This window comes from Ischnura elegans, chromosome 6 (assembly GCF_921293095.1).
Source record: "Ischnura elegans chromosome 6, ioIscEleg1.1, whole genome shotgun sequence".
Classification (NCBI taxonomy): Eukaryota; Metazoa; Arthropoda; class Insecta; order Odonata; family Coenagrionidae; genus Ischnura; species Ischnura elegans.
This window is the reverse complement of record NC_060251.1, coordinates 90,003,884-90,026,708: the sequence shown is the minus strand read 5'-3', so window position 1 is coordinate 90,026,708 and position 22,825 is coordinate 90,003,884.

The window sequence follows — 22,825 nt, the reverse complement described above, 5'->3', positions numbered from 1 at the left end:
TGATAGAGACAGAAAGAGGCGTGTGATAATTGAAACATCTTCTCTTTTTCTCTTCCCTCTCCAAAACACCACCAAAGTGAATCCGCGGCAATAAAGACGGCAATTCAGAAAGGGAATCCGGCAAAAGACGCACTAAACACCTGCCCCAGGCTTTCTTTTTTTTCTCTTCTCTTCTCTCCTTCTTTCCCACTCACAGGCACACCACGCGCTTTTATTATCCCTCCCTCCCTCCTCCGAACACTGCAGGAACAAAAAAAATATCAGCCCGAAAGGAGTGGCGGATAGATTCAAGGGCACGCCTTCCCTCGACCGCTCAACAATGGGTGACGTGGGCCGGAATGACATCTTCTCCCGAACTTCTCCTTCTTCTTCTTCTCCTTTTGATTCGGGCGAGAGGACCAATCGCGTGCGAGGATGGAGAAAGTCTAAGTAGCATCGAAAAGGGTGGAGGCTTCGGAGAAACCCCCCACCTCTCCGCTCCTTTTGGGTTGGGGTCGTGCACGAGGAAACGCAGCTTGTCCCTCGTAGTCGGGGGACGAGCAAGAATTTTGCTCGTGTAGACACGCTGCGAATAAGTGTTGATTTGAGCTCGTATAACACCAGCTATCTTATTTTAGGAACATGTTTGGAATCTGTTACGAGTTATTTTGTTGTCTTTACATTTTTCTTTCATCCCATGCTAGGTATTGTAGTGGAGGCACCAGTACTTCTCACCTCGCAAAAGTTATTTCAGCGTAGGTACCCGCGTAGCTACGCTGGGAATAGTTATGAAGCAATAAACCATATAACAAGAGTTATTTTGGTGTAGGAACCTGTATATGGAAGCTAATACAAGTTATTTTGGTATATGTACACGAATCTTGCATCTCATACCAGGTGCTTTAGTGGAGGCTCCTGTATCTAGCACCACCATGGAGATATTTCAGAGTAGGTACTCGCGTGGCTACGTTAAGAATTGTATTTAGTTGAGGCCATGTTATGGGAGGTATTTTTTGTAGATACTAGGAACTGGCAACTTATACAAGGATATTTTAGTCTAGACATCTATGTATGAGATCTCATACTAGGTACTTTTGAGTAGTTACTTGTATCAAGCTTTTCATATGAGGTATTTTAGTTCCGGTACCTGTATCTGGCACCTCATAGGAGGTATTTTATGAGTAGAGACTTTTATTTTTCATGTAGCTCAACGTATTTTAAGGTTACTACATTTATTAGATATGAGCACTAGAGAGAAGCCAGTATCCAGTTTTAAACGTGCTCTCGTGGAAAACGGTTTTTTTAAAAACTAGGTTAATCGCTCTTTGATGAGAATAATTTGCATATATCTCTCATAATTTGGAAGCGAAATAGCAGATTTCACGGAGGTTGTAGCTAATATCGCCTTAGTACCAACGACGCATCATTAACTTCTATAGCTTCTCCGCACTACCCCGTTACTGAAAGTTGCCTCGGTAAACGCATAAGGGTATTTTTGTGTGTAATAAGCAGTGGTGTCATGATGCCGGAACGCAGTTCCGACAGTGGTTAATAAAATACGTATTAGTCAAACGACACTTTTATCAATTTTGGTGCCACAAAAATTCTGATACAAACATTCGTGGCCAAAACAAAAATTTATTTTAAAATGCAGACCTAACTTGTGATAAAATACACACAGAGTAATGGTGCTTTACCGGCGAATCTTGTTGATGAAGTCTTCTCGGGTAATCAGCCGGGTAAAGATGGACATTGCTGCCAACGTTTAATTGGCCTTCTCTGCCATCGTCTTCAGGGCGACTTTCATTTCAACTTCATTTGCACTGAAGACGATGGCAGAGAAGGCCATTGAAATGTTGGCAGCAATGTCCATCCTGACCCGGCTGATTTCCCGTGAAGAATTCTTCAATACACAGAGTAATATTTCACTTGTAAAAAAGTTATGGATAGTGCGTTCCATCAGTGCTAATATTGCCACGACGTTAGTGGGAATAAGGAAAACTGCCGTGCATAAAATATGTGTCGCGAGTTCTATGGTTCTCCCCTTTATTGAATACACTCCTATTTGCGAATGGGGCCATCTAATTACATTATGTTTTTTGTACCTTTGAAATCAATGTTTTTGTGAGTGAACACCGAAGTTCTGCATTTTAACTCTAAAAGATAGCAATGGACTTTCGGAGTTGTTTTCCAGATGCAAATCACCTTGCGTTGGAGATTACAACTCGCTGGTGACCCTGATACAATAAGCAGTTATCTACCTAATTAAACGAACCAAATAAGTGATGAATGGTAAAGGGGCAAGTTGTTTGCAAAAATAAAGTTGCGGAAAGTGGAAATAAACTTCTCCTTTTCTAGAACTCAATTTAAATACACTGTCAGTAATTAGGTTTCTCATGAAGTGTACTCAAAAGCCGCGGTTAAGGGCGTGAGGTGAACAGAGACGACTGATATCAAAGGCTACTGCGATAATTAAATTACTGCTACTACAGCTGTCTCCAATCACCGTTAGTACTATTTACATTGCAAGAACGCCTTATGTACAGTTAGAATTTACACATAGTCATTGCATTTAAATTTTTGAATAAGATTGTTGTCGTTCAGTGCTTAACTACCTGAAAAATTATTTTACATATCCCAGTGCACAGTGAGGAATGTTTTTATGCGCGCGGAGTCAGGAAAGTGCAATACACTATGAGAAGCATAAACTCTGTTTTTCTGCAAAATCTCCACATATCTTCACTGGTTAATTAAAAAGCATATTTATATGCTATAGTTGATACCGTCGATAAAAACTTTCCGTTTACTTAGGTGCTCTATTTTTTCAAACTAAATACCCAAAGAATACTTAAGGATATGTTTACTCTAACCAGCCATTTGATTTGAATGATGAGTACATTATGCGTAGATTCAAATTAATTTATCTTCTACAGTTAAATTTTTTCTGCCACTGCAATACGATGATGACCGTTTGTAATAACTTGTACGAGAGTATTCATTCACATGATTGTTTATTACGTAGTTTCTGATAAAAGGCTATGTTTATATCATCGAACACATGCCATATTTAAGATCACTCGGCAAGGGATACGTGAATCCTCCCAGAACATAATATGAGATGTTTCCTCAGCGCACGTAATGTACGATGCTAGGTTTTCTCACAAAACAAAGCAATGCGCAAAAAAGCACCTACGCAAAAATGCTACTTTCCTTGTAACTAGGAAGTGCGAAAGATTTTATCCCTCATTTTGCCGTCCTGAAATTTTAATAACGTGACGTTGACCTTTATCATGCTAATTTAAAGATTGTTTATTGCCGTTATGCGAAAACTATGATTTTTGCATAATTCCGAGAAATTCCAAGTGTTTTCATGTTTCCGGAATTCATTTGAGAATGTAAGATTAATTAATCTGTGTTTTTCTCTTGATTCTGTATTAATCTGTATCTCTTAAAATCTGTATTTTTCAGTCTTAAATATCTTCTCAAGATCCAATTCCAATATATTTTTTATTGTAGCGCAAATCTTTTCTCGAATGCTTAGCTGAGTATTTTCTCATGTCAATCTCTTAGCCATAATTAATTCTATAGAGATTAAATTGGCTCATCTTTTTGGGTATAATTTTGGAGTAATGGGTATCTTAATGCTAATACGTTTTTAGGCATAACGAATACGGGATTTTTATTTACACCTCTTTTTGCGCGAAGTTTGTTATCTATATTTTTTCTCGGCTTTGTAAGAGTTAACCATCTACCGTTGCAATGCACCACGCCATTTGCTGATAAGTAGTCCCTTCTTGCTAATTAATTCACACATTTTTGGACTCATTCGTCTTAGTTCTCTACATATAGGAACATAATTCACCATTGCTGTTTGAATTTTGAAAAATATACATAAATTTCATCATTACTGACAAAATATTCCACCATAAATACACTCTATACATCAAAAACTAAGGGTGTTTTTCACATAAGCTGGTCTCAGAATATCTTCGTTGATGTATATTTCATACGGATTCGCTTAAAAATTTAATGATTGCTAGAGGATCTAATTTTTATGGTAGACAATACGTGAGCTTCCATTCAAATAATATCCTATTCAAATCCCTTGAGTAGTGAAGATTTTTTATTAATATCTCCATTTATGATTGGATATTATGTCGGTGATATTTGAAAATGGTATTTGCAAGTTAATTTTTGTCTAAGAAATAGAAGATATAAACTTGGCTATTTTCGCATGGTAAGTTGCCGTGACGGACCACGGTTTCGTTACAGCGTAACATTGTCAAGGTGATCTTGTATTCTCTTGATTATTAGAAGCTTTCTAGTAATGTCAGCCATATTAACTCATTCATCTTTGAAGTAACATAGAACTGGTTGCATTAACAGGACATATTAGAAACATATTAAATATCGCATGATGGTTATGATTACCTTAATCATCGAAATCCATTGCATATCGTTCAATGAACCCATCCGCGACTGAGTGGGGTAACTCAGTTAACCCAAATTATATTAATATTGTATAATTATTTTATTTTTTATATTGCCCTTCGATATTTTTTTTTGTATTTGAGCTCAACCACTTTGTCGTTATTTAAGAGACAAATGATATTTTTAAATTGTTTTTGAAAACTTCAATTTTTACTGGTGGGGTGCCATAGCCACTGGTGGTAAGGATAAAAAACTTGTTTATTCATATGAGTGCAGGGATAAAAGTTGAATACAATCAATATTATTGTAATATAAATTCATAATGCCAATATTCTACATGATGGCACTTTTTGTTCTTGTTTTTTCATAGTATGTTAATCAATGGACAGTTATATAGCAAAATATCAAAGATTCCTGCCATTTCGCAAACAACCAATGTAAAAACCTGAATGTAGCCTACAATGTATTTATAAACTATACACAAAAAGGTACTATATGATTAAAAATAGAGCCATGGTGTTGAGTTATATGAAATACTAACATACAGCATATAAATTATGAATTATAAATAAGGTACCTGAGGTACCCCTCACAGTCGTTAGCCGAAGTTTTCTAGGCACAGTCACGGAAGGGTTAAATGAAGATTTATGCTTAAGTTATTTTTTAAGGAGAACCTGGCTGTTTCACTTACGACATTTAGAAAAAAACTTGGAAAAATTTTGTTCGTAGATGGGCTTTAAATACTAAAAAAAACTCTAATATTATTTCCTGGCAACGTTTAATTCACACTGTAAACCAATATCGTGAAACTTTTGGATCTATATTGTCTTATGCTGTCCACCATAAGCATATTAAAAAAAAGACGGCTCAAGTTTGGAAGTAAACAGTCAAATTTATTTCCAATTCACATGTTAATAGTATTTTCTTCATGTAAGAAAAAGATAGCTTTGAGGGAAGAGAGATAAGTTAACAACATGCGTTGTGTGATTCCACTTCAAAAAACAAGAATATTCGATGAAGTGTAAAAATAGAGCTCTATCGAGTATAGGAATGACAATGTTATTTATGTATTACTACAGCCTTCTAGGTTTTCTTTAATTTACTCCTCCGATAGGAAAATAAAACCTTATGAATGCCAAATAAAATCTTTTCTCAGGTGTTTCTTTCTTAAAAAACAAAGTCTTTTTTTCAGTCCAAGTATGGATTAATATGAATACAGTTTGTGGAATGCTGTTGTTCCACTCCCATATTTTTCAACTTTCCACCTATATGAGTACGTTTACTTGCCACGCGGGTGCGCGAAATTGCCAAAAAAATGACGAAACGAAAGCATAGTTCTTTATAGTTCATATTTATCCCACCAAAGATAAAAGTTAACAGATTATTGTCCAATTTGCCGCTTGAGTGAGAAAAATAAAAAGCATGGCAAAGGGATGAATCATTGAAATCGCTTTTTTCACAGGTGACACGTACTAGTGTCGGAGGAACAAATTCTAAAAATGAAGAGAATACTTCCATTTTCAAATATTCTCGTCTTAGATCGTTCATCAATTGCATCAAACTTATATCCTTCATAAGATAGGCTTGTAATGAAAAAAATATAATTAAATATGAAAATGCTTTTCAAAGTCTTTATGGAAAGATCCAATCAATTTCATTTTAGCGTGATTGGATCGCCTTACTGCTACTGATTTTTGAGAGATTGATGAATGATGAGTCGTCATATTAAGACCTTACAAAATTGGAATAAATATTGATACAACGGACGTTTTTCTGCACAGAAATTTTTCTGGACATATGTGTTAAAAAGCGTTTTCAACGTTTGTTTACAAGTTTATCTTCTCAACTCTTCAAGTCGTCGTATAACCGGGTCCCAACATTTATGACTCGGTGAATTAGAAGCTATCTCCACTTCAGTCTGTCTTGAGGGCACCTAAATCGGTGTAATGGAAGCGTTGTGTTGCTATGATAACAGCGCCGATGACATTCGAAAATCAATGAGGTGTTAAAGCCCCTATACACGATGAATGATCATGCGATGATCATGCTGAATGATTATGCGAATAAAATCATTCACCAAAAGTAACGGATAAATTCGCGAATGAACCGTCATGCACATGATCATTCAATGAAAATTAGAACATGGTCTTTTTTGATCGCATGATCCCGTGAATGATGGCATAATCATTCAGTATGATCATTCGCATGATCATTCACTGTGTATCGCGGCCTTATGAGAAAGGACTAGAATATGATACGCTGTGAAAAATGCGATTTCATTATTGTAGTTTCTCATCTACAGCGCTCACAGGAAATAGGTAAAATGAGGCACATAGAAGGGTATGAAGAAAAATACCGTGCATGGGAAAGGTACGCAATACCCTTCTAAAAGAAGTAGAAGATCAAACGCATACAACTCGGTGATCTAGAAGCTATCTCCACTTCAATCTGACCTGTGGACACCTGTATCGGTGTAAGAGAAGCGTTGTATTGTCATCACGGTGATGGCAACGTGAATGTCATCAAATAATCAATTCAGTCGTTGAAAAATGGGTTTGATTATGCTTATTATGCTGTGAGAAAGGTGATCTCATTTTCGTTGTTTCTCATCTGCAGCGATAATAGGAAATAGGTGAGATGAGGCACATGAAAGGGTATCTAGAAAAATGCCTTGCATGGGAAAGGTTCGCAACACCCTTTTAAAAGGAGGAGAAGATGAAAATGGCGACGAACGCAGGGGAAAAAACTTTTTCTCGAGGAAAATAAAGAAACTCCACTACGAAGGGGAAAGAAAAGAGAAATAGAAAGGGATGGCACAGAGTAGGAAAAAAGGCCTTCGCGTAGGAAGGGAGAAGAAAAGTAGATAGAACCCTCTCGGGCCAGATCACCTTTTATTAAAGGTGACGGGGTAATGCGATGGAAGGTCTTTCAGTTAGTCTTTTTTTTTACTTTATTTTTTAAAATTTTATTGTACGAAGGCGAGAAAGAGAGAGAGACTCCCCTCGCGTTAATGTCTTCACACCCTCAGCATTCACACTGGGCGCAGTGATATCCTTTAATTCAACCGCTCTTAGGGAATTTTATGTTTCCAATTCGAAGACAAGCCACGCCGCCTTTCCTCTCCTTGGGACCTTAATTTGAAAGCCATCTCCCTTCTTTTCTCCAACTGCCTTCTTTTTTTTTAATTTTTTCTACCTCCTTTTCACTCGTGTGCGAGGATCTTTCCTCTAAGACTGGTCTCTCCCGTTTTTATACTTCATTCTGGCCTAGAACCTCCGAGAGAACTTCTAGCTTAATGTGTGAGGCCAACTTTAGTCCTTCTTTACTCGCACTGAAAATGTTAAGATATTCTTGGAGAGACTCGTCGAATTTTTCATGTCTACCTGCTCAAAACATGGATATAAGACGTGTTGTATTGGTAGTAAGTATCCGTTTTTGATAACCTGCTCTTCAAATTTTAATTCCTTATGCCTAATTCTCGCCTAGAGTCCACTAGAGAACATTTTTAGAGTTTCTCGCTGAAAGGTTGAATCCAAAATTTGCCCTATTTTACTTCCCCCACTTCATACTACCAATTCATGGGTAATTTATTAAAGTATGTATCCATGCCTACCAGCTTCAAACATGGATTTAACTCAAATTGTATCGGTCGTAATTATCCGATACTGATAAGATCCTTGTCTATCGAAATTCGGTTTTTATGATTCAATTTCGTCTAGAATCAGTGAAGGAAAAGTTGAATGACTTCAAGCTTTTCAAACAGTTCAATGTGCGTCGAGAAAAGATGAAGAGCTCCTCGCTTTATGTCTCACTCCAACGTCCTAGGACAAACTCACCGAAGTTTCCATGCCCTCCCACTAAAAGCCGGGAGCTCATTTATATGGTATCGATTGCAAATTATCCGATACATAAGCAACGTGCTTATCACTTATCGAAATTTTATGATTTTGCCCTTTATTCTCTCCTTTTGCCTGCTGTTGCCCTGAGAGATGTTGAAAATCTTCTCGCATAATGCAGAAGTTCAACGTATAATTTTTAAATGTATTTTTACGTCAGGACTTGCCTGTTTAAAACCTTGGTTTAATTTAGATGGTATTAGTTTTCACTTCTCGGAGCCCTAAAATTGCTTGTAACGAGTCGGTTTTCTACATCAATAATAAGATCTTTTCATACCTTTTCCTTTAACTTATAGCAGTTCAGCCTTATGATCAAATCTAATAGTCTTCATTCAAAACATTCTTTAACTTCTTGATTTATTTTGTACGGAGAATAATGCAAGTTGTATAAAGTGAAATCCCAGCTTTACATTTGATTTGTCCTGCATTAATAAAAATACAGTGATTTACCTCTGAACATTTTATCCCCCCTGAAGCGAAGGATGAAAATTGACTCGGCGTAGACTTGGATATGAAGGAAAATGGGGCAATGGTAATGAACTTAGAAGGAAATAAGCTAAAAATAAATATGTTAGAAATTATTCGTAATTGTTTTAAAGGGGAAAAAACTTCAGTAGGAGCTATTCAGGAGGTTAAATTTAAGTTTAGGTCTCATTCTCTTCACTTGCAAGTAATTTTTATGTCTTGCAAGATTCTCATTACGTCAGCAGAACTCAATCAAATTGCCTAGTGTGATTGTTAGGAATGGTGCCTTCATGGTTGAGACGGTTGTCACCTTAAGTAGGGTGAGAACAAATGAAAGTGAGAAGGGAATTTCATAGTATCTACGTGATGCCCTTGAAATTAGTCTTAAAAATACGACGAACGTGTCATTTTACGAGGTTCTTAAAACGTTCTCTGAAAAAATTCTGCGGGGGGGTCTGGTGAATAAATTCTCTCCCTCCCTTTCTCTCATCTTGAACGTGCGATTTTCACAAGGCGCAAAGTATTCTGACGGTGGTTGGGTTGAAATCTCACCTGTTACGTCCAACTTGTGGCCCAAGACTGAAGATATGTATTCACAGCACCGAGAGCAGCGCGGTAATATTATATCTCTGCGAAAAGGAGGCCTACCACACAATTTTCATCTCGACTACAGAGTGCTCTTTAGTAGGCGTTTTGCGGATGTTGCTACGACGCGAGCCGTTAACCTTTTCGAGAATGCTTAAACAACTAGTTGCGCTTTGAGAAAGATTTGAATCCCTTATTTTGGCCTGGCATTTGTTTTTAGTCACTAAGCCTTGCGTTGCAAACAAACTTCTAAAATTATACGTTCGGGAAAATACGTCTCTTATTTTAACGTCTCTTTCGGATCTGGATACATAATGTAGTTTTAGGATAGTATTCTTCTTGTCACTCGGAATGGTATCTTTCCTATTGTTGGTTTATTAACTGAGGTTGTGTTTTTATGTTTTTTTTCTTAGAATAACATTAGTTTACAAGGATCATTCATACACATGTTATTGTATTTTGATAGGCATAGATTTTCGGTAAATCTTATTGTTCCCACCTTATATTTATTTTCGCCTGATATTGGTACAATGCTAGATTGTTTATCCTGTTTCTATTTCATTAGTTTCTTTTCACTTCCCCAGTTGATTTAGCCTTCGAGATTGAACTTAAATAATGCTTAATTCTATGGAACGTGGGAGTGTTATTACAATATGTTCTCATTATCCAGGATTACAAATGTATCGGATTCTTGCATTTCGTAATTTTTTGCAGTGTTTTATTTAAATATTATTTTAAATTAATATATCGCAAGGGTTGAGCTCTATTCTCACCCATCCAAAATTAAACGAACGTGGCTATGAGCCGCCTGAGGTTCGTTGGCTGCGCTTAGATTTCTTGAGCAATTGAGACTGAATCATTTTTCTCAAAAGTTCCCGCCTTATTACCAAGGTAATTCATTCCTTGGTGTTGCCATCTGCAACAGTAACTACAAGATGGAAAAGAGCCTGAAATCCTACAAAGCATTCTCACCGGTTGATACCTATCTTCTTGGACTGCTAATAGTTTTCTTTAGTTGCTTATATTAAGTATGCAAAGATCATTCTCTGTTACAAAATTTCCCTTGTTTTTTAATATACCGCCTGGCCCTATTTATATCTGGTGCTGAATTTTAAGTTGCATTGATCGTTCTTAATCGATAGATTTGTATTGCGTGTCCCTACCGTAAGGTTTCATTTGATAAATAAAGCGCACAATGATATCTCTTTCTATGAGCTCATTTACTTTCAAATTTCTCTCTGTAGATTGAGTGATAAGGAATAGACCTTATTGGGAAAAGTTCAATTTGGTGATGACGGAGGTGTGGTGCGATTCAATTCTCTTTGTATGTTTGCTCTAACCAGTTACATCATTGGAATCTTGAATGAATTACATAATTCTCTGTCTCGTTGGCCCATACGTTACGTTTTACTCACTGTATTCTTGTAAAATGTCCAGTTTTAGTTATAAATGCACGCTGTTTCGTATTATTGGGAAAACACTAAAATAGTGAGCCTAGCTAAAAATACCAGATCTATTAATCATATGTATCTTCGCTATCAATGGCGCAGTCGACGAATGCCCAAATTCAAAAAATTACCTCGCTAGCTAAAAGAATTTGGCAGAAATGCAGCCAAAAATTTGACTGATCAAAAATTACCGACAATGAGTTACGTCGAAAATTTTCACGTACGTTACGTAATTAAAGAAAAAATTTCATGGTACACTGTATTTTTTCAGTGAATTCATTGTGAATTAAAGGATAGATAAAGGTTAAAAATAAAAGTTACTGGGAACAATATGTGAGAGTTCATTTACGTGACCAGAACAGGGATAATTTTATTTACGCGTTCATATTTCACGTAACATAAGATATCGCCATAAGGCCGAGGTTGGCGTTAATATTGGATAATAACTTTCACACCCTGGTCTTAACTCTTGTCCTTTTTCCTCACTCAGCGCTACATGGGAGCAGATAAAGCGTTTGTTAGAGGGAAGGTGTATTTTTATGGCCCATTCTGTATCATTCTCATTCCTTTCTACGGTTCAGTGGGATGTTCCTATTGTTAGGCAGGCCGTAACCTGGAGACACGAAGGGTTTCGCTCAGTTGCTCGAGAAGACACTTAAATTTAGTGGATTCGCGTAAATCCTGATTCCTTCCTGATATATCTCGCATGATTCAAGATAATTTTAATAATACCCCATCACGTCGTCAAATTACAATCAAACGTTGCTCAAGGCCTTGGAAGCAAACAGAGATTGTACGAAAAAATACTTATGGAAATTGAATCTAAAAGAGATACGGAATTAAAGGTGATTCGAACGGAGAAGAGAAGGTTAATAAAATTAAGTACTACCACTTTTATTTACGTTTTCTTAGCGTAATCATTGATAAGACTGACAAATGTTAGTTTTGATTTTTTTAACCTTTTGTAGCTCGATGTCATGTTTTAACAACATTGACATGCCACCCCAGCACTAGAGTAAAGGGCTTATACAATCAATACTCGCTTCTGCTCGGGTTTCAGGCGATTTTAGAGGGGTCTAACCGATGACTTTTTGTCGTATCTCGTCTCGTTCACCCCAAATATTTGTACGAGTGAGTGAGCCAGTGAGTGAGTGGTCCGAAGTGGGTTTTTTTAGTACACAGATAAAGTAGCCCTCTTGCGATCATAAAACAAAGATAATTTTACTACCTCTTGTAAACATAATCAAGCATTCCATATAACCTTGAAACAACCAAAGAGCCTACGGAACAGTATATTTTAATAAATCTAAAATACACAGAAGATAATAGGAGTTTGAAACCAATATAGTATTTAAATTGCGGTCCTACAAAGATTACATTCGTTATCTTAGCTTTTTCATCTTTAAAGCTAAAAAAATGTTACGTATTTTTAGTTTATTAGGGGCTTCTTAGTCGCTCGATGTCATGTTATAACAACATTGTCTCGCAATCCCAGTACTGGTTTATTAGGCAAATAAAATCAGGAAGTAACTTCATGCGTTCATTTAATTATCAATTTACGATGCTTCTACAAGATTATAAATAATTTTAATAGTACGTCATAATATCAAAATTGAGCAATGCTTAGGACTTTGAAGAAACCAAATGGGCATTCCAAGCAAGTCTTTTGAAATGAATGTGGATGAGATACGAGAATAATAGGTCTTTTGAACGGGGAAGACCTCTTAAATAGGGCACTACTATGATTACATGTGATATGGTTGCTAATTAAATAGTAAAGATGATAAATGGCGGTCTCATTTTTCCAGTCTCGTAGCAGTACGGTACCATTTTCAAACAACAATTTCATACCATTGTCTTGCCGGTGTATTGGGCTAAAATAGTGGGGTAAGGTACTTCGTCCACAAAGCCATCAATTTGTAATAGGTCTCAAGCTACCAATTTGAGCAAAAAATACGTTAAACTGGTGACTTCAGGCTTAAGATAAAACTCAAGACTGTGTGTAACTTCTCCATTTTGGGAAATTAAATAATAAAATTTCTTAGGTTCACTAATGCATTTAAGAAATTACGACCCGGGTTATATGGCATATTTATATACATAACAGTGTTATGAAACCTGGGTTGCTAATGTTTTGTATGACTTAGCTATGAAAGCTGGGTCATGCGTTTGCAAATAATTTTTTGACTAAAAAAGTTTATTCTTGCATTTTCCGTAAAATATGCTTTCTACGCTACTATTACCAATAATATCTAGACGTTTTCCTTAAGTGAGATTTTTTGCTGAAGGATATCACCCCATTATCCCCATGTTATTTCCAACGTGCAGAAATCTTTTTTACACAAAATTTCCCCGCGTACTTGTTTATCTTGCTCGACATTTTTCTAATAGTGTATATTGTAATTGTATATTTCTCAATTTAAAATGTTTATATACCTTTATGTATGCGTTTGCATTGACGCTTACGAGGGATTATGTGGAATAGGAGAGTTTTTAGTCTCAACCTCGCCCGAACAAAGGAATCATTTATTATTATTGTTATTAATTGCAATATTTATAGAAATTTCCAGGAGAACTTAATTGCTGAACTCTGATGAAGGTGACGGAGTCACAGATAGGCTTTCACTTCTGGTAGAACGCTATAATGTTTAGGTTTTTAAATAGCAATGTTTTTACTAGTTGGTCTATTCTACCATCGAGTCTCGTCTAAAAGGAAATAAATCGCTGTGAAAGAACTGTCATCTTTTTCCCACCTTCAGGGTCTAAGATGTGTTTTCCTTCCCCTGGTAGTTACTCATCTCTGGATGCACTGTGTCAGAAAACAATGCATCTACAAGCGGTGCATAACGGGAACGCACTTCATTGTTAATTCACGTGTTCTCTGCACCTTTATTGCACTTAAGAGAATGAGGTGACTGCATCCTTGGCCTTCTTTTTATGTAGGCTGAGTAGAATGGTGATATCAAAACGCTATGCGGGCCAGAATACCTAAAGGATACTTTAATATATGTACATAGAAATGTCTTTTATGAGGCGAAGAATCATCTAACACCCGCAACGGAATGATTAGAATACTAGCGGGATCACATTTTTACCAAAACAAGAACCTCATAGAGCAAATAAGCATTGCCCATGAGAGAAGCAGGAAATATTTCTTATTCTTAATTAACTCTCGTTACATCTCAGGCAAATGAAGTTTATAGCATGATTTACCTACGCAAAATGAAATCAAGATTTCTCTCCATTCTCATGGGCAATGCTTATTTGCTCTATGAGGTTCTTGTTTTGGTAAAAATGTGATCCCGCTAGTATTCTAATCATTCCGTTGCGGGTGTTAGATGATTCTTCGCCTCATGTGGTATTTACCAATGGCTTCAAGGATAAAAATGATATTCATACTGATAAATTTAATTTTGAGATATTTAAATGATAAAGGACAAGTTTAAAACACTGCGTAGAACGAGTGACTTTGTTCACAGCCACAAGTGCAAAGTTGTATACACCAAAAATGGAATACTCCATGAAAAAATAATTTGGCTTAGCCAGGATTCGAAATCAGATCTCCCGGTTGCCGGTGAGGTATCCTACCAGTTACAACCATCAAGCCATCTTCTTCCAATGCGAATTTCAGACTGGACTCTGGCGGCAAATGTTATGTAAAAGAACAACCCAGTTCGTTGTTGATCGGTTCGGGTGGTTCAGTTAACCCACACTGTGATTCGCAGTAGAAAAGTTGGCTTGGTGGTGTAACTTTTGGCATGTCTGACCGGCAATCGAAAGATCCTGGTTTGAATCGTGGCGGAATGGGAATCCAAATGGTTCTTTCATTGCAAATGTCATCCTTGGTGTAAACAAGGACAAAGTAAAATATTTTAGTTTATCCCGTTGAATAATATTCAGGATTTCTTCTCGGGCTCTACACAGGGTTATCTCAGTCGGATTGGCCGACGTTTCGTGAAACGACTTGTCTTCCATTCTTTAGGCGTGTCACTGTCTGAATGTCCAAATTTACACAGTGACATTAGGGAGAATTTGGACATTTGAGCAGTAACATCCCTAGAGAATAGAAGACAAGTCGTGACAAGTGAATTTATTGTGAATTTGGACATTCAGATAGTAACACGTCTTGAGAATGGAAGACAAGTCGTTTTCCGAAACGTCGGTCAATAGGATTGAATTAACCTGAAGGAGAGCCCGAGAAGAATTGCTGGAAGGACAAATTACACAGGCCAGGAAAAAAATATTTTTTTTGGTGCCGGGAGTTTTTTAGCTGATATTAACAATACGTGTGGTACTGAATGCAAATATGATATCCGTTTTCATGTAACAGCTCTACTTTTTTAGATACGGCGCATTTTATGATTAGATTATTTTAAATATTTGATATATTTCAGAAAATATTTTTCAAATTTAAATCAATCTATAAATAAACTAATTCATAACCACTCTGCAGTATTTACTTTGAAAATCACCTTTATACCTTTGAGAAAGGGGTTGGGGAGGATTAGGCGTGTTTGAAGAAGGGGGAGAAAGGCGTTTAGAGTCGAGACAGTGGGAAAAGATACAACTAAGGGATGTGGGAAACCCACGGTTGAAAAGGACCCTAGTCATAACTGTAGAATAATGACACGTGGGAAGAATCACAGAAAAGTGGAGAAGAGTAAAAAAGGGTAGGGTAAAAAGAGAGTGTCTTTGAAAATGGAGAGACGGGAGTAAGGGGATTCCCGAAAACAAATGGTCAAATTCTCAAAGTTTTTGTAAAGCAACCTCTAAAAATGAGCTCAATTCGAGGAAGCTGTGTCAATCATTGTGATGTATTTTGTTGCATTTGTGGGGAATATACTTTAAAAGAAAATAGGAAAAATATTACAGACTTTGTGAAACGTGCATGCCTGGGATTGGTGTTCAGCTTGGTGACCAAGGTAAAAAGTGGGCACCGCATGTTGTGTGTAAAACATGTACAGAACATCAGCGGTATTGGAGAGAACCTACAAACCATATTGACGACTGTAATTTTTGCATGGTAAATGTTTCGGGAATTAATCGAAACAATCGCGACAAGTGGAAATATCCAGATTTGCCTTCAGCTAGACGCCCGGTACCCCATTCAGAAGAAATCCCGATCCTAATATTTCAGACATTTGTATGTGAGGATGAATATGAGCTATGTGAACACATTCCTGATTCTATTGACGATATAGTGACAGTGACTACGAGGCAGTATCAACAAATCCTCAACTCTTTCATCAAGATGAACTAAGCGACCTTGTTAGAGAATTGAACTTATCGAAGGAAGCATCTGAACGACTAGCTTCAAGGATGCATGTAAAGAATTTAATGGAAGAAGGTACAAAAACTAATTTTTATCGCACAAGGGAAAAGGATCTGCTACCCTTCTTTACTCAAGAAAACAATCTTACATTTTGTTTAGACATTAGAGGTCTTCTGAAAGGAATGGGACTACCGCAATATGAAGCTAGTGATTGGCATTTGTTCATTGATAGCTCCAAGCGTTGTTTAAAATGTGTTCATCACAATGTTATCAAGTTTGGCTCAATACCAATCGCTTATTCAACTGAAACGAAAGAAGAATATGATACAATAGTATTGGTCTTACAGAAGATAAAATACCAGGGACATTGCTAGGTGATTTGTGTAGATTTAAAAATGGTGAACTTTCTTCTTGGGCAGCAATTTAGCAACACAAAATATCCTTGTTTCTTGTGCCTCTGTGCTAGCAGGGACAGACAAAGCACTGGATTAAGAAGGAGTGGTTAAAGAGAGAAAACCTAATTGTTGGGTAAAAACATTATTGCTGAGTATTTAGTTGAAGGGGAGAAAATCACCTTACCGCCCCTTCATGTTAAACTAGGCCTAATGTAGCAATTTGTAAAGGCTCTTGACAAGGGTGGACTATGTTTCGGCTACATAAGAATAAAAATGCCGCAGATAAGTATAGAAAAACTTAAAGCTGGTATTTTTGATGGGCCACAAATCAGACAACTGTCAAAGGATCCTGCTTTTGTCAGGTCATTGAATGAGATGGAAAAAGACAGTTGGCTTTCATTTGTTGAGTTAATAAAAGGTTTTCTGGGAAATCACAAACGAGAGAATTATCTCGAGCTGGTAAACAATATACTCACTAACTTTAAATCACTTGGATGTAATATGAGCATAAAAGTTGACTACCTACACAGTCACTTAGACTGTTTTCCTGAAAATTTAGGCGACACAAGTGAAAAACAAGGTGAAAGATTTCACCAGGAAATCAAAACGATGGAAGATCGCTACCAAGGAAGATGGGATAACCATATGATGGCAGATTACTGCTGGTGCTTAAAACGAGACTGTTTTAACAAAGTGCACGCAAGAAAATCGCGCAAAAGAAGCTTCCGAAGTGTTGAGTGACGTTTTTACGTCTTTTTTTTCTTTAAAGTGTTTTATTTCAGTAAAAAATGCTATTTGTATTCAATTGTATTGTAAAACTATTGTAATTGTAGGTGATTTTACATTCCTATAAATAAATCAAGTATTTATATTTTGTGGGTTTTATCATATATGTTATTATCCCATATCATCATATTGAACATTTTTTTACGTAAGTAACAACATATCTGTATCTTGAAAACTAGAGCTGATAGGAAAAAACTAATATCATATTTGGATTCAGCACCCCAATTTTAGTTGAAGTCAGCTTTAAAAGCTCTGGCACCAAAACCACTGTTGACCTGTGTTATTCATTCTCGCATTAATATACAGAGGTGCCGAAATAAAAAGTATTGGGGGGCCAATACTGGGGGTCTTACCCAGGAAAATTTATAAATAGTGATTTTTAAGTTCTTCTTAGCATTTTAGAAGAGTCATATGATCAACAGTAGAACTCTGAAGACTCAACTCCTGATAACTTGACATTCCGGGGAAAATCGACAAGCTTGACACTTCTTTTCCTCCCCCTCATATTGAATTTTGAAGGGGCTCGGGCCCCCTCAGGCCCCATGGAGTCGGCGCAACTGGTAATATATTTACCTTTTCTGCTGCAAACTAATCCAACAGCAACATTAGGAACAAAAATCTTCAATCACTGCGTTATTAGTTCCTGAACTCTATATTTTTTGTTTCAGTACCACGCGAAAATTCATATCTTAAGTGTTAGTCTCGTGCTTAATCTATTGGCGTTACTTTTAATACTCTCGTTACATTTCATTAATCATCAATGCCTGCCATTTTTTAAATTTAAGAATGAAAAGAGCAAATATTTGCAATCCATCTCGTTGAAGCATTAAATGAAAAAACTAAGCAAGCAAGCAAAAAACTAAGTGGATGAGGTAATCGACCTAGAACACATCAATCAAGTGATGAATAAATAAGGACAACATAAACACCTTTAATATCGGGAATCATGATACCTTGGGGAATTTTCGATGTCCCTAAAAACATTGAAGAGAAGTAATTATACATCATTATTTTATATTTTGAGTACTTTCCATTGAAGTATATGTACATACTTCTGCAGAAAGCCACCCAAAGAGGCATGTGGTGGGGAGTGTTTGAACATCAGTCGTTTACAAATAAAAAGGGAATACTCATGCAAAAATACCCCTGGCATTTATTAAATTTCTTTATTGCTCGTGAAAAAAATGAGTTGCCTATCCGTTCGGAAAAATATCTCTCTTATTATCTATGTGGTTTCTGTCGGACGTGGAAATATCGTTGGGTTCTAATGTAACATCGCGGGTCGCAAATTTTAAAGTGTGTGCTCTTGCCCTTGGTGTTGGGAAGCGAATAATAATCACACACAAGTATTTAAAGTTATTCACCCTAAGTTTATTTCCCTTTGAAATCCCAATTGACAAATCAGTTCAATGAAAATACATAAAGTAATAATGAATTTGAACGTTCAGAATAGCTAAATTTTAGGATATGACCAAAGTCTTGGGAAGGAAAGGAGCTGTTGGTGATGACACGGGTGGATAGCGAGTCGCTTAGGTCGCACGGGCCATCCGGCCCGCGCTTCGACTCCCGCCGACGGCTACATTGTGACTGACGAGTGACGAGAGACGAGTGAACAGTGACTGAGTATGAGTTACTAGGTCAAGTTGGTGAGTGTCAATAGCGTCTCCTTCGTTACATTATTTAGGGGAGGTGAAACAAGGATGTTTTCGGCAAAGAGGAATAGGAAGAGGAAGGTTTAGTGGGTTATGAAAGTGAAAGGTACAAATCCCGAGGCATAATTTGACCAAGCAGCCTATTACACATATTTTATGCATATTTTGGAAATGGGAATCTTCCATTTCCGGATCACAACACCAAAATGATGCTTGATATTGATTCATAGTGCACACTGCGCAGCCTCCGAGTCTCTAGCGGCTACCAGACTAATTTTTTTAACATCTGTGCAACGCTTTCTGTACGCTCGTAGCAGTTTTTGAGGAATCACTCGGTTTTCCTTGATATATCTTTTAAGTTTGAGTCTTTCTGCACCGAATCCCATATGTTCACCTAGTATTCAAGGTGTGGCCGTACGAGAGCGAAATAGCATCTCTCTTTTACTTTTTCAACCGAAAATCTTCCCACAATACTCTTGACGGATTATAGCTTCTTCAGGGCTCTGTCAAAAATATTTCTTATACGTGTTCCCCACATAGGTTAAAAGTTATCGAAACTCTCGGATGTTTCACTTCATCTGTCTTATTTGTGTTTACACCATCAGCAGCATATAATAATAATAATGTCTATTTATCCACACAAATATAACTTTTAAATAATACATGGCTGCAGGAACATAGGTACCCCTTTGGAGTTAATGCTCCGTTTTGGGGTTACCGACTCGTCCTTCAGTTAGAGTGCTTTGGTACATATTTCACCAAAATTTTACCGTGCTGGAAGTACATAAAATATATGAAATCACTAACGAAGAAAATCATTGCATCTCATTGCATTCATCACCATACCTCATTCATCTAAACAAATGTGCAATGTCATTATGAGCAAACAGCCACATCTTTACCCTTTTGCAATAACTGTATTAATTCTTTTCGCCAGTTATGTATTTTGATAACTCACAGTAAATTTTCGGTCCCAAGAACAGGAAACTGTGTTTAAATAATTCTGTTCTTGGTTTGGGTATGTTAACAGCATTACAATGACGGAGATTATGTATTCTTGGTAAGTTCTTTTCATCACCTCTAATATAAAATACCCCAGAAACCTCATAAACAAATAAATACCTCAAAGGTAAGATTTTTACGCTTTTGAATAGGGGAAGGGAATATGTTAAGTTCTGATATATATTGAGATAGTTTGATGACCTCCCCAAGAATGTACCGCTGAAATATATACCACCTTTGCAGTTACATATTATATACTTGCACGGGGGGTTATTTTGAAAGCATTGTGAAAGGGTAGAATGTTAGGAAAACAAGCGAAGTAAGAGAATTGGATTTATCGACATAATGAAAGGGAGAAGGCCGAATTGTGAATTCAAGAAGGAACTCCAAGCTATGAGGGGAGACAGGCAAATGTGATCGGCAAAAAGCTGCAAGCAAACCACGGACTTAGATAAAGTGTAAACCAGTCTTTAGCGGTCGAATACTTTTGATAACAATGCGACTTCAGGTATGAGTTGGTTTAATACCTCAGTCTTATAGCTTTTCAATAGTAATCCCCGTGAGAGCAAAAACCCTATTGCACACATTAAGTATAAACAATTGGCTCTACGCTCATAGACGCGATTCGGACGTTTTTCGAAACATACTATGTAAAAGTGAGCGAAGCGGCAGCATATATCAGGAAAATCGTATAGGACGAATTGAGGACTTTTACACGCATTCCCACTTGTTTATGAGCTCCTACTGTAACTCGGGAACGTGTGAAGGTGGAAGGAGGTGGAGGTCGTTACGTTCGTAATGTAAACGAGTCCTTTCTTTTCCAGCGTCTGAATGCGAATGTAGGAATCATTACGGATGGAGTCGTGTTTTTTCTGCTTAGGTCGTAAGCAGTGGTGTTTGGGGAGGATAAAGTTTTACGGCATTTACCGGATCCCCGTTCCCCCTGGGAGGACTTACCTCGTGAGTGCTCCGATGTGAGTGACACAGGGTTGTATATGTTTCACCCGACGCGGCGTGGTGGTCGACTAAGTTTCTGTTCTGGGCACTGGCTGCCCACCGCACCCTCGTGGTTTCCGGATAGCTAGTCTTGCTTGCTCCTCGCATGCATCTCCTGTTGATCGTAACCCTCTCCCGTTTCAAATGACACTCTAGTTAATGCGGTTCAGTCCAGAGGACCGCCGGCCTTATTTTCTCTTCTTTTTTAACACATTAAGTATTAAATGCTTCCCTACTAACTTTTAAATTTTTGGATGATTTGAAAACTGAATTGGTCCCAAATTTACTAGCCTCTCGATGATAAATGTTTTACTTGCATGAAAATACTGCGAATTTTCACATTCCAGATGCAGGAAAACGTTAGCAAGTGTGTACTCGATATATGTGTTCTACATCTATGGGTTCTGTTAAAAGGATGCATCACTTTCGCGGCCGTTTTTACTGTTCTTTCTCGACAAATTACTTATTTAGTGCTTGCATGATTATCTTTAAAGTTTCAGATCATACAAAAACTGTATTTTTCCTACATTTACTTGCCTTTCAATGATGAGTATTTTTATTTGCAAGAAATAAACCGCAAATTTCCCAGCCTAATTTTTAAGATATAGGCAACCATCAACGTTTACATCAAAGATACAGGCAACTCAATTGTGTCCGGTTATTTTTGGGTCCCCCCTCTTATAGCATAATTCGATGGCTAAGTTCTAACAACACGTCTCTCAAATTAGGCCGGTTTGAGACAGGTATCTTAAACAAACTGTGTTAACTTTAAAAAAAAATAAAATACAAGCAGAAATCAACTCGTTGTTTGTAAACGAATGCTTCTTTTTCCGTTTCATGAACTTTTGGTCGTTGATTTCAGTGTACAAGTACAAAAAGTTAATCATTTCTTTGTTCACCTGAAAAGTTGCTATTTTTGAGATACATGTTGTTAGAACTTAGTCATCGATATACTGATGATCCCGGGACCTATCACGTAGGTAAAAAGGACCAAGTTGCTTGGGGAGGAAGCACCATCATTTTAATTGTATACTAATGGAATGTCCCATAAAATTTACCATGTGGTAAATTGTGAAAAGAAAGTCTACCTGAATTGATTCATCTACTATATCGTGATACGTATGTTAGTTATTAAAATTCAGGACATGGACAAGGAGGTAATACTTCCCTGTTCATGTCCTGAAGCTTATGAAGCCTACCAAGCGTATCATTCCAGAAAAATAGGTTCGTGTAAGAAGCAATGCCGTTTTGACGTAAGCGCATTCGCGATGTGAACGGGGTGGATTCTGTTGCGGCATTTGGTTAAAATTCATGTCCAATTCAAGGACAAGTGGGTAGAAAACTTTCGTGGAGACGAAAGTAAGACTGCAGAAAATGGCCCCAAAACCGACATTGAAATCCCTGTCGGAAAATAAAACATTTTATCCTCTTATTTTTCTTCTTGCGCCTCTGTGAATACTCATAACCAATTCCTTCTGCTTACACCGATTTTTAAGGTTATATTATAAGGTAGTTTTCTCCGAGAAATATTGGAAATGTCATTACTGTGAAACTTTCAAAATATGTACACCCCATTGTCGACCGACAATTGAAAATCTTCTTAAATAAGGCTCTCCAAGTAATATTTTCGGTGATTTGCAGTTGAATACCAAAATTAATCCTTTATGGTCTTATTGCGATGCCGCTGTAATTATATAGAAAAAAATTATTTCGATTGGAATACAAATGTCTTCATCAAAAATACCGATATAATTTTCGTTATACCTACTGTCAAAATATATGATGAGAAAAAAACGCAAGCACGTCAATGTACCACTTTTTGTCTTCAGTCTCATGCATAAACGGAAATACTCCTTGGTGCACATGACCCTTGAGGCAGATGATCCCAACAAATGAAAGGCATATTGCGGGCGAGTCA